Source organism: Taudactylus pleione, unplaced genomic scaffold (genome assembly GCF_031769625.1).
Source record: "Taudactylus pleione unplaced genomic scaffold, aTauple2 ptg000551l, whole genome shotgun sequence".
Taxonomy (NCBI): domain Eukaryota; kingdom Metazoa; phylum Chordata; class Amphibia; order Anura; family Myobatrachidae; genus Taudactylus; species Taudactylus pleione.
The window spans coordinates 3,797,643-3,815,578 of record NW_028284953.1 but is presented as its reverse complement, the minus strand read 5'-3'; the positions used below and the strand labels follow the sequence as shown (position 1 = coordinate 3,815,578).

Sequence of the window (17,936 nt, the reverse complement as noted above, 5' to 3'; positions counted from 1 at the left end):
TCAGCTACTGGGCTGCCCCCATGCATGCGGCATAAACTCAGCTTCATGGCTGAGTGTCCCCAAACTCCCGACTATGACTCCCAGATGGGACAGCGGGACAGTACCTGAAAAACGGGACTGTCCCGCTGGAATCGGGATAGTATGGTTAAGTAGGATCTGTTTGGTTGCTATGGGCAACATCTCCATTTATAAAAACCTGCTCTTAAGTAAATATACCCTTTAGTCGCAACAGTAGGTAAGGTGACTGCAAATATTCCTTAATCTTCTTCCTTTGCAGTTGAACACACAACTTTTTATGCTTTCACACTTTCGGGAGACTTGTTTCTAAACTTCAGGATTTAAGTCTCTGAGGTACACAGTGAAGAAGCACAGCAAATTCCTCACTATACATTCTTGAAGGTTTCCCTTTGTTGCTTCTCATGGAACCATAAATTAAATACCCTTTTTCAACAAGAATTATGTCTGTAGATAAAATAAATTGGCTCCTAAATCAGAGTAACTAATATTTTGACATTAATGATGTGTTAGTTTGTTAGTAACAATGAGTTTTTAATGTGGAGCTGTCTATTTGTGTTTCCGATTGTGACTGAATTCACTGTGGGATTATTAATGGAAAGCATCATCTGATTTTTTTAATACAATAGTTATATCACAGATAGCACGCAAGTACACCCAGTATTGAAATCAAACAGGAAGCATCAATATTATATGTAAATCACATCCTGATTATTGATAATAACAGAAAAGATGGAGATTTCTTGAATCCATTATGTCACTTCCATTTTAGCACGCATTCACAAGTTCCTCTTCCTCTTAGGAAAGGGGGCAGTGGAAAAAGAGATAGGGCCTGATACATTAATGAGTTTTATCATTCACAACAAGTAATGAAACTCGTTGCATATGATAAATGGTGCTCCAGCCAATCAGCTCTCAACTGTCATTTTTCAAACAGATGACTGTTGGGAGCTGATTGGCTGGAGCACCATTTATCACACACAGTGAGTTTTGCCACTCGTTGTGACTCAGTGATAAAGCTTGTTGATAAATCAGACCCTGAGTGTCATGAAGCTCTGGAACCTGGCAGGTGCTTACCAGATCTGGTGCTGCTGTTTTATGCTGTCCCCGGGGCCCTTGCTGCCTCCCAGCTCTCTCCACAAGATGGGTATGGATCACAGCGGTCTAGATTCCGGTGGTCAGAATACTGACAATGGCATCCCGACAGTCTGAATCCCAACCCGATTAGGAAATTATCCTAACCCCTAATGCTCCCCTAACCGACCTTTCACACAGCCTAACCCTAACCCACCCCCCTGCATCTTAACCCTAATCCTCCCCCCTGCAGCCTAACCCTAATCCTCCCCCCTGCAGCCTAACCCTAATCCTCCCCCCTGCAGCCTAACTCTAACCCTCCCAACCACAGCCTAACTCTAACCCTCCCCACCACAGCCTAACCCTAGTGTTTAACTCTTATCCCTTAACCTAACCCTCCCCCTAATCCTAATACTTACCATCGGGATACCGGCAGTCGGTATTCTGGTGCCAGGACTCAGACTGCTGTTGGGATTCTGGCGCCAGTATTCTGAGTGCCGTCATCCTGACTGCTAGGATGGTAACTACATCCCCTCTCCACTCCCCTGTCCCTATGTTGTATAAGCTGTAAGTCAGCCAACATTGGTATTGTAATGGTAACTTTGATGCACAGTGATTTGTACAGACTCTATGGGGCCCATTTGTCATTAACTATTTGCAGCATATTTCCCAATAAATACTCGTTTTCAGGGGATATCCATAAACATTTAGTATACCTGTAATGTATTATGGAGGGACTGCAGCAGTTATCTCCAATATCTGCTTCTGTCCCTTCATTGTCGCGAGTACCGAATCCCCCATTGGTTTCTATGGTGGATGCGATACTGTCAGATTTACCAAGTTCCAGAATGCAAAGTAATCGCGGCCAATTGGTAAGTGTGTATGCACATTATTGTTTGTGCATAACCTTACCAAAACGTTAGGTCGGTCGGACAGCTAATCCATAGTTCCAATGTGCATCCCACAAAACTGTTTTAAACAGAGAAGGAGAGGAGCTGCAAGGGGTGAGCTTGAACTTGAAAAAGTAAGGCAAGCATCGAGTAGGATTTCTCCAGCGCTTTCCTGTGGTGCAGGAATATTTTTGAAGGTAGCGGGTCAGTCTAGAGTGCCACAGTTGCTGTAAGGATCATTTGAGTTTGTGAGTAATCAACTAAGCAAATCCAAAAAGGAAGTTAGGGTGGAGTTATAGAGGGAAGCAGTGTTTTCAGGAACTCATTCAGACCCGGACTCAACGCAGAGTTCACTCGTAGCTGGCCGATTTTTGATTTCTGCACATGCGTATAAGCCGCAGTGCGCGATCGCAAGCCAGTCTTAGTGATCAGAAATCGGTTGCTCGAAGTACATAGACTGAGCGCTACTTTGAGTGGCAGATAGTGTCGTTTGTGGGTGGTGTCAGGGGAAGGTCTATGTAAACAAGGGTTTGGATGTGTGAACACAGGCATGCCTGTGTGTTCTAATGGCGTTTTATGGGCTTGAATAATTAGCACGGAGGCGTCATTGTACACGTCACCTGATTAGATTTTACACTGAAGTGATCGCAGTGCTTGCTGCAAGGTATAGTCAACCTCAAGCGCTGCGAGCACATCCGATGGTGCTTGATGTACCAATGTTTTCATGCACTTCCAGGAAATGATGTGCGCAAGTGGGCATCTTAAGAATGGCTAGTGGGCGTCTGCATACACAATATGATCGCACGCCAAGACATAGTGGGCGTGCTTATGCCTTGCCATGTGATCGCCTGCCTTGCTGGGCATGCGCTGGATTTGCATATGCGGGGAGCAAGCAAATGCATCTAGCGACCGGGTCTGAATCAGCTCCTCAGGCAGGAGAGAGTAGAGACCAGTTAAGAATCAAAAGGGTCAGTGTCGTGGGTATCAAGGTTGCACCAAGTGAGGTTAGTCTTAGCAGACAGGGTGGTAGAATGGGATAGAGAGAGTGTCATGCAGCCCTGGAACCAGACCAGTTCTTACCAGCTCTAACTCTGCCTCCGAGCTCTCTCCACTCCCCTGTCCATGTGTTGCATAAACTATATGTCAGCCATCATTGGTAATGTAATGGTAGCTTTGATGTAAAATGATTTGTACAGACTCAAAGTCAGTTCATACAATAAAATAGCAAGCACACGTTTAGCAATAATACAAAATGAAAAACTGTTTCTGCCCGGTCTCAAACCGGGGACCTTTCGCGTGTTAGGCGAATGTGATAACCACTACACTACAGAAACTCCTGGCATAGAGGTTTTCTGTGTGTGTTGTAGCAAGTGTTGAGAGAGGCTGGGGGAGTGGAGGAGGATGGAGCGAATGGGGTCAAAGTGACAGATGGAAGGGGGGGACTTTGTCACCAGTGTCAAGTTAGGAGAAAAGAGTAGGTTGGCCGTAATTACAAGCTGCAATAGCAGCAGGATAAGGTGTTGAGGAAGACATATCATAATGGATACAACAGGTTTTGAGGAAAAATAAATAGCAAACTCAAGGGCAAGTAGGGTAATGAGGATGGGTGGGTGGTTGGTGGATTTGGGAGTTGAAGTTGGTAAAGTGCTGTCAGAGCTTGCAGGATTGGGATGAGATGACACATTTGAAGCAATGCTGGGTACATACTGATGATATATCTTTCATTCAGCCGATGAATAATATATTGTCCAGACGATCTGGCAGTGTGTACACACAATATATCTGATTTTCTTTAACAAATATATCGCATTGGTCGTGCTGCATGGCCAATGTGATATATCAGGCATCTGTTTGTTTGTACACATTATCATACGATGATCCATATGCTGACCACAGGAACCAGTGATTCTGGCCAGACATCGTGAGGCCAATTGGTAAGTGTGTATGCACAATATGGCCGATCCATCATTCCGGTGTATACCCCACATAACACTGTTTTGAGAGAGAAAGGGAGACGCTGCAAGGGGAGAGTTTAAGCAGGGCCGGATTAAGGGAGGGGCGACAGGGGCTGTCGTCCCTGGGCCCCCACATACAGAGGGCCCCCACACTACTGCATGCAGCAGCACAGTCAGTGCTGCTGCATCAGCTTGGGGCAGGGCGGTAGTGTGGACGGCACATAAGTGCCGTCCACACTACACAGCACAAACACACAGCCGCCGGCGCCGTCAGCTGTGTGTTTGTTTTAGTAGCCGATGAGAGTCACACAGACTCTCATCGGCTGCTGCGCTGCGGCCCACTGCCGGAGCCTCCGTCTTCCGGCTCCCGCAGTGGCTGATGGGAGAGACGATGACGTCTCTCACATCATGCAGAGCGGGCCGGCCTGGGAGGATGCCGGACGGAAGAGCAGATGCCGGAGCGGGGCTTAAGGTAAGTTTAGAATTTTTTTTTTTACACTGTGTGTTTGGGGGTGGGGACAATTACTCCTAAGGGCACTGCTGTGTGGGGGGGGGAAGTACTACTAGGGGCACTGCTGTGGGGGGGGGAAGTACTACTAGGGGCACTACTGGGGGGGGAGTACTACTAGGGGCACTGCTGTGTGTGGGGGGAAGTACTACTAGGGGCACTGCTGTGTGTGGGGGGAAGTACTACTAGGGGCACTGCTGTGGGGGGGGGGACTACTACTAGGGACTTCTGGGGGTACTGCTAGGGGCACTGCTGTTGGGGGGGAAGGACTACTACTAGGGACTTATGGGGGTACTACTAGGGGCACTGCTGGGGATACTACTGGGGGCTGTGCACACTGCTGCGACCACTACTGGGGGACACAGCATAGAGGGTGATTATTACTAGGGGTACTCCTGTGGGGACTACTGTTGAGGGGGGACTGCTACTGGGGGCATGGCTGGGCTGGGCTCGGCTCTGTGTGGCTTGCCCTGGTGCCCCCACAAGCCTTAATCCGGCCCTGAGTTTAAGTTTCAAAAAAGTCTTACCAGATCTGACACTGCTGTTTAATGTCGTCCCTTGGTTTCTTGCTGCCTTCTAGCTCTCTCCCTTGGGCTTTTATTGCTTATATTTTACGTTAATGCTACTTCTTTAAAGATGGCATTATTGGATGTATCTGATTATAATGCTGATATGAATATGATGCTGCTTACTATGACCCTGTTGGGTTAATTGTTTACAAATACCAAATATGTATATTTTGCTTTCTTTTATAGCTCTAGTGTTCTAGTTTTAGTGTTATATGTAAATTTTCACGCTTTTGTGATTTTTTTACCAATTTGATTAACTTTTTTGGTAAATGTGCTTTACATAGTGTTTTTTCTATGTTGGTGTCTCTGGCTGGTGCCTTTGCTTTAGCAGCGGCTTGGTTATGCAGCTACAGGTGCATAGGCAAACGCAGGGGGGGGTCCGTCTGCCTGGAAACCCCCCTCCCCAGCAAACACCATGACCACAATAGAAATGGTAATATAATAGAATTTTACTAGTGCTGCATGTTCTTCTCAGTATCACAAATGAAATAATTAGCACCACCTGTGGATTGTTTAACATGTATCAGTCAGTGTTAAATAACCTGTGCACCAACTAATACCCCTTTTCCACCTAAATTCCGGGTCTGACCCGGAGTTGGAACAAAGTTCCTATCCGGATCAGACCCGGAATTTTGCCGGCGCTGACTCGGGATATTCCCGAGTCAGCGCCGCTCACACCGCAGTCGGGTCTGCATAGACCCGGCTTTTGCTGAGTGAAAGTGGACGCTTGGAGATGACGTCATCTCCAAGCGCCACTGAAGCCGGACCAATCGGCCGGCTAGCAGCGCACTCCTGGTCTTCGTGACCCGGAGTGCGCTGTTCCCATAGCAGGGTTTCACGGGCTACGCCGGTGTTAAACCCTGCTAGTTACCTGGGTTGGATTGCCGGGTCACTCGACCCGGCGATCCAACCCTCTGCCCTTTTACACCAGGGAGCTGCCCGGGTTAACCCTTCAAAAACCCGGGTTTTAGCTCCGGTGTAAAAGGGGTATAGGAGATCTGGGAAACATGCACTGTTATGCAGGGCATACCTCTACAATTATCTGTCAGATATCTGTCAAATCTGTCTGGTGGGAAGGAAAATCTGGTCCGTTTTCTAGTGTTTGGGAACAAATTTCTATTGTCATTTGCTCCCATACATTACCAGGTTATCATTCCAACCAGCCAGATTGGACGGATATCTGACAGATAATTGTATAGTGTGTGCCCAGCATTAGGGATGCACTGCTATAGAGCCCAATATGTCCAGGACAGTGCTAGGTTCTTCTGCTGCTCCTCCAGGCTCCCGGACATGCTCCAATAGTCTGTAATGGTGCCCACATTTAAAATAAAAACATTCACCTCAGGCAGGATGGCCTACTGGCACATCTAATGGCTTACTGTTATCACTGGTCCTGTATATGCTGGGATTATGACACATAGTACACTTTGTATGATGCATATTAAAGCTGGTTAAGTGCTAATTATACCCTCTTCATGGACTGGCCACACTCACTCTAAAATCAAGCATTTGGAAACCCCCCTCTAGAAATCCTGTGTTTGCCACTGAGCAGGGCCGAAACTAGGATTTTTGTCACCAGGGGCAAGACAGTACGCCCCCCTGGTATTTCCCCCTGCAACAGTGCCCCTATACTAATGCCCCCTGAGGTAATGCCCCTGTAGTAGTGCCCATATAGTAATGCCCCTGTAGTAGTGCCCATATGATAGCGCCCCCATAGTAATGCCCCCATAGCATTGTCCCTGTAGTAGTGCCCATATAGTAATACCCCTGTAGTAGTGCCCATATTGTAATGCCCCCATAGTAATGCCCATATGTTAATACCCCCATAGTAATGCCCCTATAGTGCCCACCATACAGAAATGCCACTGTAGTGCCCATGCTCCCATATTAATGCCCTTGTGGTAATGCCTCTGTAGTGCCCATGCTTTCATAGTAATGCCCCTGTAGTGCCCATGCTGTCATAGTAATGCCTCTGTAGTACCCATGCCCCCATAGTAATAACCCTGTAGTGCCCATACAGTAATGCCCCTGTAGTGTTCATGCCCCCACAGTAATGCGTCTGTGGTAATGCCTCTGTAGTGCCCATGCCCCAATAGTAATGCCCCTGTAGTGCTCATGCCCCATTAGTAATGCCCTTTATTGCCCATGCCCCCATAGTAATGCCCCTGTGGTAATGCCCAAGCCCTCACAATAATGCCCCTGTAGTGCAGCTTATTAAAAAAAAATACTTACCTTGAACCCCGCTCCTGCATCCAGCGTTGCGTCCGGTCCGCCGGCTGCTCCTCGGAACTATGGGGGAGACGTCATTACGTGTCTCCCATAGTGCCTGTGGGGACAGCCGGAAGCTGGAGTTCGGGAGAGAACTTCAGCCTCCGGCTCCAGCTACACCGCGTGGCTGCAGAGAATGAGCTGGGCGCCCGCTGGTAATAAATATTACCAGCGGACGTCCGGCTTGGAGCCTCTCTGCAGCGCCAGGCTGGAGGTCACTGGGACCGGGAGCGGCGGCTCACCCGGTGCACGTACACCTCCAGCCCCCCCTAGTTCCGGCCCTGCACTGAGACCTGATTTACTAATGAATGTGGGTGCTATTTGTTGCTGTTTTAAACACAGAGCTGCCATTACACTCTGAGCAGACCCTTGAGGACGGTGTGTTACACACGCCAAAATGGCTGTCGAGCTGGGACTCACTATTAAGACTTATTGGATCTGAAAACTGTTCATGCTGCCCCTTACAATTATTTCTTGGAGTTTTGTTTAATAATTAGATTAAGATTTTTTTGGCATTTACACTGGTTTGCTGGCCTCGGTTAGACATTATGGAGCTGCAGATGCAATGTGCTATTAACTTATTATGTAACCAAGCACCTTCTCTTATACCCCTTTTACACCAGAGCTAAAATCCGGCTTATTGCAGGGTTAGCCCGGGTAGCACCTAGGTGTAAAAGGAGCCAGGTTGGATTCCCGGGTCGAGTGACCTGGCAATGCAACCCAGGTAACTTGCAGCGTTTTACACGGGAACAACCCGTGAAACCCTGCAGTGTAAACGGGTACCCTAGGTCATTCGACCCGGATCCCTTTTATAGCATTGAGACTTCCGGGTTTCTCGGTGCTTGGAGATGATGTAATCTCCAAGTGCCGGGAGAAGTGTTTCCCTGCGCCCATGTGCAGTGTGAACGGCGCCGATCCAGGAATAATCCGGATCGGCGGCGCGGTACAAAAGGTCTGTCATGGGTCTGACCCGTTTTTGAACTGGGTTCCAAATCTCAGGTCAGACTCAGGATTTAGGTGTAAAAGCAGTATAACTTATCTGAAGTATGTGTGGCTGCATTCATTCTCCCTCTCTCTGTAGCATCTGGGAATGCTGGTCTCTGAAACAATCAGAGACTATAGACACCTCTGATTGCTTCAGATGCCAGCGTTCCCAGTGATGCAGTGTGTGGGTGACATGATCACCTGACATGTGAGGAGCCTGTTGGATAAAGTCAGCGGCAGGCATAGATGTTGGAGCGCTGACAAGCATGAAGACAGTGCCCATTATGCTGTGCACTGCACAGCATAATGGGCACTGCATAATGGACACTGCATAAGGGGCATTACATGAGGCACTGCATAGAGGGCACTACTGGGAGCACTGTATAAGGGGCTTTAATATAGGGGCATTGCATAAGGGGCTCTAATACAGTGGGCACAGCAGAATGGGCACAACTACAGGGGGCATAGCATAATGGGCACTGCATAATTGACACTTCTGCAGGGGGTATTGCATAATGAGCATAACTAAAGGGGCACTGTATAGGTAGACCCCCATTACCTTTGGCTACACCCCTGCATGGGTTTACTGGGGAAAATGTTTTATCATTCAATAGCTCTGGGTGTTAAACCCTGAGTTTTACCTGCATGGTAAATACAGCAAGTAAGCGAATATGCCCCGTTGTGTTTTACAGCATTAAATATACATTTGTGCATTTTGTTATTATAAGCTGCTATTCATAAAAAAAAACACAAGATGCCGCTGTTGAAATATTTATACATTGCTAGACATGTGCCAAACTAATGTAACCCTTCCCATCATACAAGTGAAAGATTTCTCTGAGAGTCTCATCATAACGTTGGTCCTTGAGCACTGTAAATGTCCCTATCCGCAGTTACTGTTATAATGTGCAAGCTGCAATCATACTTCACACAATACCAGTGGAGTAACTAGGGCAGGGCGAACGGGGCACGTGTCCTGGGCGCCGTGGGACCGGCGGCGTGAGGGGGGGGGGCACCGCTGGCCACGGTATCGGCCTGCCCGAGTTTGCCATTGTAGCGCCGACCGCAGTGTGTGCGGTCAGCACTACACATTTACACAGGACCGGCGCTAGGCTTCCAGCACCGGTCCTGTGCTGTACAGCCGAGCCCCTTCCCTCCCCCTGAGCGCTTGCCCCATAGCGTCAGGAGGAGGGTGGCAGGCGGGCTCATGCTGTGTAACTTGTGTGTCTGCACTACGGGGAACGGGGGGAGGTGCTACTACTACTGGGGGCACCATTATTGGGGGGGAAGCTACTACTGCTACTGGGGGCACCATTACTGGGGGGGAGATATAACTACTACGGGGGGCACCATTACTAGGGGTGGGGCACTACTGGGGACTACAACTGGGGGGCTACTACCGGGGGCACTGCATCGGGAGGGGACTACTGCTGGGGGCACTATATAAGGGACTAGGGGCACTGCACTGGGGGAACCACTACTGGGGGCACTAAATAGGGAGGACCACTACAGGGGGCACTGGATAGGGGGATCACTGCTGGGGGCCCGCATAAGGGGCACCACTACTGGGGTCACTGCATTGGGGGGGACTACTGCTGAGGGCACTATATATAGGGCACTGCATAGGGGGTACCCCTACTGGGGGCACTGCATAGGGGGGACTACTACTGAGGGCACTATATAAAGGGCACTGCATAAGGGGGTACCACTATTGGGGGGACTGATACTGGGGGCACTATATAAGGGGGACCACTACTTTCGAGCACTTCATAGGGCACTGTATAAGGGGGACCACTACTGGGGGCACTGAATAAGGGGAACTAATGAGGGGCTGCATAAGGGGGACCACTACTGGGGGCACTGAATAAGGGGAACTAATGGGGGGCTGCATAAGGGGGACCACTGCTGGGGGTACTGTATAAGGGGCACTACTGGGGTTAAGGTGCATATGGACAAGGAATGTTCAGAGTGACGATAAAGGGGTGTGTCATGTTGACACACCCCATTTTTAAGTGACCACACCCATTTTTTTACCGCGTGCACGTTTGGCGCGCGCACATAGAGGGGGGGCTCCATTTTTAAATTTGCCCTGGGCCCCAAACACCCTAGTTACGCCACTGCACAATACTCAAAATGATTCCTCTGAATCACCAACTTCTTCTTAGATATAAATACAATGTAACAAAGATTTATTTTAACACTGTGTTTAAAAGAAACCTTGCTCACAATCAGGGATAACACAGTACAACTAAGCATATTCAGACAAGAGCACATTAACCATAAATTAGAGATGTATGCGGACCCCCATGTTTTGGTTTTGCCAAAACTACCATCAAAGTTTTAGGAACTGGATTTCTTTAAAAATTGATAAATGGCTAAAATCATGTAATTTGTGCTGTTTTTGTTCATACAGTGATATTAACCTCCATAACTTTCAATTCCTGTCCGGCGGTTGGAATCCCGACAGCGGCTGCCTGACATGGGCGTAAATCCTGATCGTCCCTAAGGTAAGTATTCACTAACCTAATTCCCTCCCCTAACCCTAACCCTCCTTAGGGGTGCCTAACCCTAACCTTCCCCCCAGTTCCTAACCCTAATACCCCCTGTAAGTGCCTAAACCTAAACCCCCCTTCCCCGCAACCTAAACCTAAGTCCCCCCCGGGGGTGCCTAACCCTCCCTCCTCCTAGCCTAACCCTAACCTCCCAGGGGGGGTGCCTAACCCTAAGTCCCACCTGGGAGCCCTAAACCTAACCCACCCCCCCACGGCTGTCTGCGCTCGGCATCACTTCAATTGGGATGCCGGGCGCCGGTCTCCCGGCGTCGGTAAAATGACAGGCGTCTAGATTTAGACGCATGTCATTTAACCCTCGCCGGGATAAAGCAGTCGGGAAGCCAGCTGTCGGGATTAGGTCCGCCGGCTTCCCGACTGCATACCATTTTGACCACCTCACAATATTGTGTTCACTCATATTTGCCAAATGCTGCAGCAAGCTGACTGGCTAAACTAATAAAACTTTTCCACCAACACAGTTCCAAACCAGGTCAGACCCAGGACAGACTATTTTTCTACTGCGGCGCTGATCTGGGTTGTTTCCGGTACAGCGCCGGTCACACAGCACACGGAGATGACATCATCTCCAAGCGCCGAGAAACTCCATGCTGTAAACGGGACCCAGGTCAAACGACCCAAGATACCCATTTACACCGCAGGGTTGTACAGGTCGTTCTCGTGTTAAACCCTGCAAGCTACCCGGGTTGGATTGCCAGGTCACTCGACTCAAGAAGCCAACCCTTGCCCCTTTGACACCTAACAGCAACCCGAGTTGCTATGGGCAACATCTCCACTTCTAAAAATCTCTCACTTTAGTAAATATACCTCCAAGGCAGGAGTAAAGCTACAAATGTTCAACTTATCTACCACCATAGTGTACCAAGTAAACGTACAGCAAACAATGAGAAAGGGAAAGCATGGACTGTTACCTTTACCATGCAGTTTTTTTTACAATAATGGAGTTTTCTTTTTTTACACCAATCAAGAAATTATTATTTTTACACGTAAGAATTGTTTTAGGGTGCAGATGATGGGGAGAACCACCACACCCTGTTAGTGACAATGCAAAGAATACAGACTCTGCTATATATATTTTTTCATTTATTTTTATTATTTTTTTACACAAACAATTGTTCTCACACACTTAGAGGAACAGGACTTTGTGAGAAACACTTTGGGGTGCAGATGATGGGGGGAAATCACCGCACACAGAAAAGTAATATACAATACAATCAGTAATGTAATAACACCTCTCACGTGTAATATTCTCTGTTTCTTTCTAATTTCCCACCAGGCCAGAGCAGACAGACTGCTTCCCCTCATGGCCATTAGACTGCGCCTCATATCAGTCATACTGTCCCAACATCAGTTGTAAGATGGCGGTCAGACATTGAGGTGCGTAGTGTGATCAGATTTCTGTATCTAAAAGGCACATCAGCAGATGAAATTCAGCGCCAACTTGTCAAGGTGTCCGGTAATAACGTCATGTCATGGAAACAGGGTTGGCGTTTGCCTTTAATAACGGCCGGATCGCTGCTCATCTTGAACATTGTCCTGAACTATGAAACCGGCATTATCTGTTCTTGGTGAAGTTTACTGTTCTAAACCTTGATGTATGTGTTTTTGAACTTTAGTAAAGTGTTTACATTTTTAATTACTCACAAGTGTGTGTCCTCTTTTTTTCAATAAGGGACTGATGAACATTTTGCACACCAAGGAATTGTGGAACATATATTATATATCTATCTCAAGATGCAATAAACCAAGATGTTTATTGGGCATACAGCAACATTTTGGATCGGTCTGATTCTTTTTCTTCTTTTTCTAGCTCAACAAGGTAAATTGATCTACATTTAAGCCTTCAGCTGCATACACACACAACGATTGAGTTAATGAACGATTTTAGTAAACGATTTTCTACCTTGAAAAAATGAACTAAAATCGTTTACTAAAGTTGTTCATTTACTATGTTCATTTAAATGTAATGAACGATTTTTATGAACTACAAACGATTTTTGCATATTAACTTAATGAAAATCGTTGAGTTGACAAGTCTGACTGAACTACAAACTACAAACGTGAACGTGCATGAACAATAATCGTTCATCGTTTGACTCAGAAAGTGAACGATTTTTTCAAACGATTATCGTTAAACGATATCGATTAACGATAATCGTTCAAAAAATCGTTCTGTATGTATTTCAGCTTACATGAAAAACTGCTTAATTGATTACATCATACAAATGTCCAACATCATTAAAACAATAAATGGTAAATAAAATCACGTGCAGTGTAATTTGTTACAATATAATACGTTGAGATATAATTAGAAGTAAATGGACACAGCTCGGATCAGTAATGCATGCAGGAGGTGTAACGCCTCTTGCTGCATTACCATACATTACTATTGCAGCGACTAACACAGTGATTCCCAACCTCGGTCCTCAAGGCACGCTAACAGTCCTGGTTTTAGTGATATCCATGCTTGTGCACAGATGGTTAAATCAAAATAACTGAGGGACTGATTAAATCACCTGTGCTCAAGTATGGCTATCCTTAAAACCTGGACTGTTAGTGTGCCTTGAGGACCGTGGTTGGGAATCCCTGCTCTATAACAACAAAAAACAAACACAGACAGAAGGAGAAAAAGAGAGACGGAGGGGGAGAGGAAGAGAGAAAGACAGAGAGAGAGAGAGACTGACAAGGGTAAAAAAGGAGAGCGATACAGTGCTGTATAAAACAATGTGGTGTACTTTACTTACGCGGCACGGAGATGCCAGTGGGTGGTGGTGGTGGTGGTGTAGCCACCATTGTTGGTGGTTGTATGACTGTGACTGTGGACAAAGAACAGTTTCCATCAAAACCATTTGGAAACAAATAAACTGTGTAATGGTGCGTACACACTACACGATATGCTCCCTGAGTCGCCCACTTTATCGCCTAGTGTGTACACACCTAAATCTTGAACAGAGCCTCTATAACAGTGATTCCCAACCTCGGTCCTCAAGGCACACTAACAGTCCTGGTTTTAGTGATATCCATGCTTGTGCACAGATGGTTAAATCAAAATAACTGAGGGACTGATTAAATCACCTGTGCTCAAGTATGGCTATCCTTAAAACCTGGACTGTTAGTGTGCCTTGAGGACCGTGGTTGGGAATCCCTGTACTAACATGTTAGCACTTAGCAGCTGCAATAACATATCCATCCGCAGCTAAATCATCCCCTCTGTTCAGAAGTGATATTTGAAACTCGAGTGATTTTGGAACTATACTGATTTCAGTCAGTCTGCTCCTAATATACCCCATTCCAAATGGTATGTGAATACGTCTGCCTGCAATTTGCATAGTTATCCAGATTATAGTTGAGGACCACGTAAAAAAATAAAGGCTGCAGGTGTATTTTAAAATTGCAAGATTGTGTTCTGCAGTAATTATAAGATTTTACTCAATGGTGTGTGTGTGTGTTGTGTATACATAATATATATATATATATATATATATATATATATATATATTAGGGGTGAGCGGGTTCGGATTTCTGAAATCCGAATCCCCCCGAGCCCCCCCGATCCGAGGCCGATCCGAGTCAGGCTCGACTTTTCCCGCCTGACTCGGATCTGAAATCGAGGCAAAACGTCATCATCCCGCCTTCCGAGTCTCGCGGGTTTTGGATCCTATATAAGGTACCCGCGTCGGCGCCATTTTCTCACTCGGCTGTGGACAGTGAAGAGGGAGGGTGGGAGTTAGGGCTGGCTGGGCTGTGTAGTGTAGTGTAGTGCAGAGTAGTGTTGTGCTGTGCTGTGCTGCACTGTGCTGCTGTTGTCCACTACTTCAAAGTCCATAGGGGCTGGCTGTGTTGTGCTGTGCTGCTGTTGTTAATAGGGGCTGTGTCCACTACTTCAAAGTCCATAGGGGCTGGCTGGACTGTGTTGTGCAGTCAGTTCTCCATAGGGGCTGTGTCCACTCCAAAGTCCTGTGCAGTGTCCCAGTCCTAAAGGGGTGCTGTAGTGTTGTCCAGGGGGTGCTCTGTCCATCAGGGGTGCTCCCCCCAAGTGCTAAAAAAATAATATTTTTTGTGTTTGTGAATTGTGTGCGCAGTAGCCGCACGTGCATCAACAAAGTAGTGCCAAGCGTGCGCCTGTGTCATAAGTAAAGGGCCGGCTGGCTTGACCGTTAAAGGGTGCTGTAACCCCCAAAGTACACTCTAGTCCAAACCAAAAAAAAAATTATTTTCTGTGTTTGTGAATTGTGTGCGCAGTAGCCGCACGTGCATCAACAAAGTAGTGCCAAGCGTGCGCCTGTGTCATAAGTAAATGGCCGGCTGGCTTGACCGTTAAAGGGTGCTGTAACCCCCAAAGTACACTCCAAACCAAAAAAAAAATATTTTCTGTGTTTGTGAATTGTGTGCGCAGTAGCCGCACGTGCATCAACAAAGTAGTGCCAAGCGTGCGCCTGTGTCATAAGTAAAGGGCCGGCTGGCTTGACCATTAAAGGGTGCTGTAACCCCCAAAGTACACTCCAGTCCAAACCAAAAAAATATATATTTTCTGTGTTTGTGAATTGTGTGCGCAGTAGCCGCACGTGCATCAACAAAGTAGTGCCAAGCGTGCGCCTGTGTCATAAGTAAAGGGCCGGCTGGCTTGACCGTTAAAGGGTGCTGTAACCCCCAAAGTACACTCCAGTCCAAACCAAAAAAAAAATATTTTCTGTGTTTGTGAATTGTGTGCGCAGTAGCCGCACGTGCATCAACAAAGTAGTGCCAAGCGTGCGCCTGTGTCATAAGTAAAGGGCCGGCTGGCTTGACCGTTAAAGGGTGCTGTAACCCCCAAAGTACACTCCAGTCCAAACCCAAAAAAAAATAATTTTCTGTGTTTGTGAATTGTGTGCGCAGTAGCCGCACGTGCATCAACAAAGGAGCACCGCCAAGCGTGCGCCTGTGTCCCATAAGTAAAGAGCCGGCTGGCTCATTTCTTAAAGGCTGGTGTAACCCACAAAGTGCACTACTCTCCAGCAAAAATAAAAAAATATTTTCTGTGTTTAGCCGCACGTATATATCAAATCGATACAACATAAATGGAGGACCAAACTTTCTCCGATAAAAATAAAATAGAGAAAGATCAAGAACCACTTCCTCCTAGTGCTGAAGCTGCTGCCACTAGTCATGACATAGACGATAACATGCCATCAACGTCATCTGCCAAGGCCAATGCCCAATGTCGTAATAGAGGGCACATACAATCCCAAATGACAAAGTTCAGGAAAATGACCTTGAAAAAAACATTTAAATCAGCTGAAGAGAAACGTAAACTTGCCAATATGCCATTTACGACACGGAGTGGCAAGGAACGGCTAAGGTCGATCCCTAGTATGTTCATGACTAGTGGTTCAGCTTCACATGACGATGGAAGCCCTCCTCCCACTAAAAAAATCAAGAGTTAAGCTGGCAAAAGCACAGCGAAGAACTGTGCTTTCTAAGAAGATATCACAAATCCCCAAGGAGAGTCCAAGTGTGGTGGTGGTTGGGATGCCTGACCTTCCCAGCACTGGACGGGAAGAGGTGGCTCTTTCCACCATTTGCACGCCCCCTGCAAGTGCTGAAAGGAGCACCCACAGTCCACTTGCTGATATGCAAATTGAAGATGTCACTGTTGAAGTACAACAGGATGAGGATACTGGTGTAGCTGGCGCTGAGGAGGAAGTTGGCGAGGAGGATTCTGATGGTGATGTGGTTTGTTTAAATCAGGCTCTGGGGGAGACAGTTGTTGTCCGTGGGATGAAAAAGCCCATCACGGTCATGCCTGGGCAGAAGACCAAACATTCCACCTCTTTGGTCTGGCAATATTTCTATCCAAATCCGGACAACAACTGTCTTGCCATATGTACCTTATGTAAAGGTGGAATAAGTAGGGGTAGGGACGTTAACCACCTAGGAACATCCTCCCTTATACGGCACCTGCAGCGCGTTCATAATAAGTTACTGTCAAGTTCAGAAACTTTGGCTAAGACCGTAAGCAGTCCAGGGACACCTAAATCCCGTTGTCCTGTTGTATCCAAGCGCCTGCAAACCACACCGTCAACTCCCTCCTCGTCAATTTCCTCCTTAGTCAGGATCGGAAGTAGTCCTGCAGGCCATGTCACTGGCATGACTGACTCTCCTATCCCGGATTCCTCCGGAGGATCCTGCATTGCTACGCCTCCTGCTGCCGCTGCTGCTGTTGCTGCTGCTGGGAGTCGTTCATCATCCCAGAGAGGAAGTAGGAACACCACTACTTTTACTAAACAATTGACCCTCCAACAGTCCTTAGCGAGGAGGATGAAGTACGACAGCAGTCATCCTGAAGCAAAACGTATAACTGAGGCCTTGACTGCTATGTTGGTGTTAGACGTGCGTCCGGTATCCGCCATTAGTGCAGTGGGATTTAGACAATTGATGGAGGTAGTGTGTCCCCGGTTCCAAATCCCGTCTAGATTCCACTTCACTAGGCAGGCGATACCGAGACTGTACAGAAACGTCAGAAAAAGTGTCCTCAGTGTCCTGAAAAATGCCGTTGTACCCAATGTCCACTTAACCACGGACATGTGGACAAGTGGAACAGGGCAGACTAAGGACTATATGACTGTGACAGCCCACTGGGTAGATGTATCACCTTACGCAGCAACAGCAGCAGCGTCACCAGTCGCAGCATCTCAGAAACGCCAGCTCGTTCCAAGGCAGGCTACGCTGTGTATCACCAGTTTCAGTAAGAGGCACACCGCCGACAACCTCTTAGAGAAACTGAGGGAAATCATCGCCCAGTGGCTTACCCCACTTAGACTCTCCTGGGGATTTGTGATATCTGACAATGCCACCAATATTGTGCGGGCATTACATCTGGGCAAATTCCAGCACGTCCCATGTTTTGCTCACACAATAAACTTGGTCGTGCAGAATTTTCTGAAAAGCGACAGGGGCGTGCAGGAGACGCTTTGGGTGGCCTGAAAAATATGTGGCCACTTTCGCCATTCAGCGACTGCGTGCCGAAGACTGGAGCGCCAGCAAACACTCTTGAACATGCCCCGCCATCACCTGAAGCAAGAGGTTGTGACGCGGTGGAACTCAACCCTCTATATGCTTCAGAG

General features: G+C 47.3%; 1 non-coding gene across 1 annotated transcript; it reads right to left on the bottom strand.

Moving 5' to 3' along the window:
• Positions 1-3,240: 3,240 nt before the first annotated feature.
• On the bottom strand, positions 3,241-3,313 carry TRNAV-AAC (transfer RNA valine (anticodon AAC)). Its single transcript has one exon. It is a non-coding gene; the product is annotated as a tRNA-Val (tRNA).
• Positions 3,314-17,936: the final 14,623 nt, after the last annotated feature.